This window comes from Aquarana catesbeiana, linkage group LG05 (assembly GCF_042186555.1).
Source record: "Aquarana catesbeiana isolate 2022-GZ linkage group LG05, ASM4218655v1, whole genome shotgun sequence".
NCBI lineage: Eukaryota > Metazoa > Chordata > Amphibia > Anura > Ranidae > Aquarana > Aquarana catesbeiana.
The window spans coordinates 382712552-382717920 of NC_133328.1; positions in this window are offsets into that span (position 1 = coordinate 382712552).

The window sequence follows — 5369 nt, forward strand, 5'->3', positions numbered from 1 at the left end:
TGAAGGATGTCTGGAGCACCACTTTATCCAGGAAGGCTATTTATAGCTTATTATGTATCCATTTAGTTATGCACATTATGCTTAAAAAGGGAATTACACTGCATCTGAGCACTACAAACCAAAAACGCTATTTAATTCAGGTTTTAATTTTCACAGCAAACTCAACCACTCACCCATGTCTCCATGCTTTAATTTGACAAAATCACTTTGAAAAACACCCCCTAGCATTTCTGGCTGTATTCATCTTGAGTAAGGGCAAATGATATATGTAGCATTTACAGTACTTCCTGGAGTCCATCTGCCCTGAGCTCAGACATGCAGGCAGGAGGGTGTGCATAGCTGAAAAACCCTTCCTCCCCTCCTGAAGACTCCTAGGATGTATGACTATTATTTGCCTAGGCATGGAAACCAGAAGGTAACTGAAGAAATGTTAACAAAATGTAAAATAAGTAAATATGATACACTTTCCTATCTATTTAATAATGTTAGCTGCATAAGAATTAAAAATAGTAAGTATTGATTGAAAGTGTAAAGTTCTGCGTTAAAGAATAAGTGCACTTATCATGTTTGCTCCTCTAACATAACCTAACCTTCCCCACATCCAGAGATGCATACTTACCTTGATCAGATTGCCGCAGCCTCTGGGGGTGGCTTATATTCTGAGGCTGGGTTCACACTATTGCGAATTAGACACGGGTATCTTCGCCTCCAATTCGCATAGCAAGAAATTGTGACCAGCTCTCTATGGAGACGGTTCACACATCTCCGTAGCGGCTCTAGTGTGAATTGCACAGGAGCCCTGTTCGTCTTTTGGTCCGTTTCAGGTTTGAATTCAGCCAAAAATTCAGGCTGAAAACGGTGAATGGGGATGCACCGGACTCCTGCTGTGAGTTGCTGCATTCTCCACTGTGAACCCAGCCTGAAAATGCACTTATCCTTTTAAAATTAACTACAGGTATACAGTTAAAGTGGTTGTAAACCCTTACATATACCCCATGAGGGGAGTGATACACAGAGATAAAACAAATCCTCCTACAAATGTTGTATCTGTCTATCTGTTCAAAGTGCTGAATTTATAAGGTTGTCTGAGAGTTTAGAAGATAGGGGGCAGAGAGCTGACGTTACACTCTGCAGAGCTCAGTGAGGAGAGCTCTGAGAGATGAGCAGAGGAACGAAGCAGCAGACAGAAATCACACTTAGTGCTTTTAATTGAGACAAATACACACTAAATTTCATGTCTGAGGTTTACAACCACTTTAAATACACTGTTGCATTATAATATGTTTTGCCAAATGTATTCAGCCAGTCTTGTGAACCAAGCATCCCTGCCAAAAAGAATAGCCAGGTTAGTGACTGACCAGGACATTTTATAGATAGGCAACTCCTATCCTCATATTGATTAGTGCTTCCAAATTAATAATAACTACTGCAGTAGGGAACACACACAAAAGATACGCTCCGCATCTTTCCAAATAACTGTTCTGCTTTATTATGAAGCAATTGAAGGTTTTTATACACATGATTACGTAGGTATCACATTAATATTACAATTGTACATTTATGGTAACAAGGGGCTACTTGGATTAAGTAGTACAACTCGGTCACCAATCTAATCTACGATTAGACAATGAAGGAGAAGCAGCAAACAGTTCCACAGGTCATTGTTCTGCTCTATCCTCCTGTACATATTTTCAAACTGCTGATTGACAGCACTAAGCAGCGCAAATGACTCTTGCTCTCCCAATTAGGGAGTTCTGGTTTACATCAGGTTACAGGAGGATGACATTAGAACAGATTCAGGAGTTCATGCTACTTCCGTGTAAAAATGCAAAAATATAACTCAGGAAAAAATTAACAGAAGAAAGCTCAAGGCACCGCATCCCATCAATTAGAATAGGACACAAGAAAAAATGCTCACATCAGGAGCTGAGATTTTTAAGGTGCCAGTAACCCAATTTCATAGACAGATATTAAAATTAATAAATCTTTTATTATTTCCATATATAACCATATAAGAAAAAAAAATATATATATAATATTGTGTGTATACACACACATACATATATATACACACACAGACACATTTAAAATTACTAGATCAAGTCGTTTGCGTGTACAGATGTACCTAAGATAGAAGAATATAAATGGGTAGGTGGTAAAGTATTGATGGAGTAGTTGCAGAGCGTGGGAGCCATAATATGGGGTCCCATACTCACCACTAAATGAGGCCAGGACAGCAGGTGTGCGGCTCCCAGAGATAGCAGCAGGTGTCTCAACCGGGAACCGTGGAGGCGGAGCAGAATGGGACCCCGGTGGGGCAAACCAGAGGACAGTCATGGTGCGCATGTAAGAGTGCGTCCCCAGGAGTCTCACTGAATCCATGTGTATTGGAAACTGTAGGCCTAAAAACTTATAATAATGCATGAATACTAATGATATGTAGGTGTCTATGTATAAACAGAGAGTCCATATATAATGGAAACCGTAGGCGTAAAAAAGTATAATCATGCATTAAGTACTAATGATATGTATGAATAGAAAGCCTGAGCCAAGAATAGTAGGGGCATAGGAGACTGAAAGGGTAAAGGAAAATGGCAAAGAAATGCCAGCAAGTGATAAGAGTCAGGGAAGTGAAAAAGAGAGAAAGAAAAAAAGAAAAAAAGAAAAAAAAAAAAAAAGAGTGAAAAAAGCTTATACATTACAATATATACTATATATATATATATATATATATATATATATATATTGGGATGTTTATATGTCCTATTTTGTATGGTTGAAATCATTTGAAATGAATATATATTTTTGCATATAATGATGATTATACTCCAATCTCTCTATCTACTTAGGTGTGATAATAGATGTCCCCTGAGGAAGCCAAACTTATTGGCGAAACATGTCGGGATTATCACCCCATATTCACCATCAACGAATTGATCCAGTAATTTAAAGTGTGTGTGAATATATATATATATATATATACACACACACATACACACACACACACACACACACACAGTATCTCACAAAAGTAAGTACAGCCCTGACATTTTTGTAAATATTTTATTATATCTTTTCATGTGACAACACTGAAGAAATTACACTTTGCTACAAGGTAAAGTATTGAGTGTACAGCTTGTATAACAGTGTAAATTTGCTGTCCCCGCAAAATAACTCAACACACAGCCATTAATGTCTAAACCGCTGGCAACAAAAGTCAGTACACCCCTAACTGAAAAATGTCCAAATTAGCCCCAAAGTGTCAATATTTTGTGTGGCCACCATTATTTTCCAGCACTGCCTTAACCCTCTCAAGCATGGAGTTCACCAGAGCTTTACAGATTGCCACTGGAGTCCTCTTCTACTCCTCCATGATGACATCACAGAGCTGGTGGATGTTAGAGACCTTGCGCTCCTCCTACTTCCATTTGAGGATGCCCCAAAGATGCTCAATAGGGTTTAGGTCTAGAGACATGCTTGGCCAGTCCATCACCTTTACCCTCAGCCTCTTTAGCAAGGCAGTGGTCATCTTGGAGGTGTGTTTGGGGTCATGTTCTGCTTCAGTATGGCACAGTACATGTTGGCATCCATGGTTTCCTCAATGAAGTGTAGCTCCCCAATGCCGGCAGCACTCCCACCACCATGCTTAAATGCAGGCAAGACACACTTGTCTTTGTACTCCTCACCTGGTTGCCGCCACACACGCTTGACACCATCTGAACCAAACAAGTTTATCTTGGTCTCATCAGACTACAGGACATGGTTCCAGTAATCCATGTCCTTAGTTTGATTGTCTTCAGCAAACTGCGGGCTTTTTTGTGATTCATCTTTAGAAGAGGCTTCCTTCTGGGAAGACAGCCATGCAGATCAATTTGATGCAGTGTGCGGCGTATGGTCTGAGCACTGACAGGCTGACCCCCCACCCCTTCAACCTCTGCAGCAATGTTGGCAGCACTCATATGTCTATTTACCAAACACAACCTATGGATATGACGCTGAGCACATGCACTCAACTTCTTTGGTCGACCATGGCGAGGCCTGTTCTGAGTGGAATCTGTACTGTTAAACCGCTGTATGGTCTTGGCCACCGTGCTGCAGCTCAGTTTCAGGATCTTGGCAATCTTCTTCTAGCCTAGGCCATCTTTATGTAGAGCAACAATTCTTTTTTTCAGATCCTCAGAGGGTTCTTTGCCATGAGGTGCCATATTGAACTTCCAGTACCCAGTAAGAGTGTGAGCGATAACACCAAATTTAACACACCTGCTCCCCATTCACACCTGAGACCTTATAATAATAACGAGTCACATGACACCGGGGAGGGAAAATAGCTAATTGGACCCAATTTGGACATTTTCACTTAAGGGTTTACTCACTTTTGTTGCCAGCGATTTAGACATTAAAGGCTGTGTGTTGAGTTATTTTGAGAGGACAGCAAATTTACACTGTTATACAAGCTGTACACTCACTACTTTACATTGTAGCAAAGTGTCATTTCTTCAGTGTTGTCACATGGAAAGATATAATAAATTATTTACAAAAATGTAACCCCATGTAACTTTTGTGAGATTCTATCTATCTATCTATCTATCTATCTATCTATCTATCTATCTATCTATCTATCTATCTATCTATCTATCTATCTATCTATCTATAAAGATATATAACCATGGCATATATATATATATATATATATATATATATATATATATATATATATATATATATATATGCCATGGTTATATATCTTTTTAAAGTCTAAATAATAATAGATTTATGAATTTTAATATCTGTCTATGAAATTGGGTTACTGGGACCTTAAAAACCCCAGCTCCTGATGTGAGCAAACATATAACTGAATTAAGTAGAGCTTTGTTATTAAATATCTGCTTGGAATCCATCTTTAATATTTGAGTATATTCATTTCACATTCCATTTTCTGAAAAAAATGTCATTTAAAAGGGAATCAGTCAAAATTTTTACTGCAAACTAATTTTTGACTACATAGTTCATTTTTTATTTGCATTGTGTGTCAGATTTCATGTTTGTACATATTTCTGCTTTCACTAGTGTCCGTAAAACTGACAACAGCCTTGCTGAATGATCACTTTGAACACTATCACTATCGCTTCCGTGTGAACTATATACACTGCAAGGCTTATTTTTATATTTATAACAAAGGAAAAACCATTGGTAGGACATACCTCGGAGCCTACCTGGAGGAGAGACAGACACTGCCAAAGTGTGAATCCTCATGTAGACCTTTTACATATTTTTATGGACCTTTTTTCCCCTATTGGACAATTGTGGATGTACTTTATACATTGATGTCGTAGACCCATTCCCTTATTTATACCAGGGTTACTCCTGTT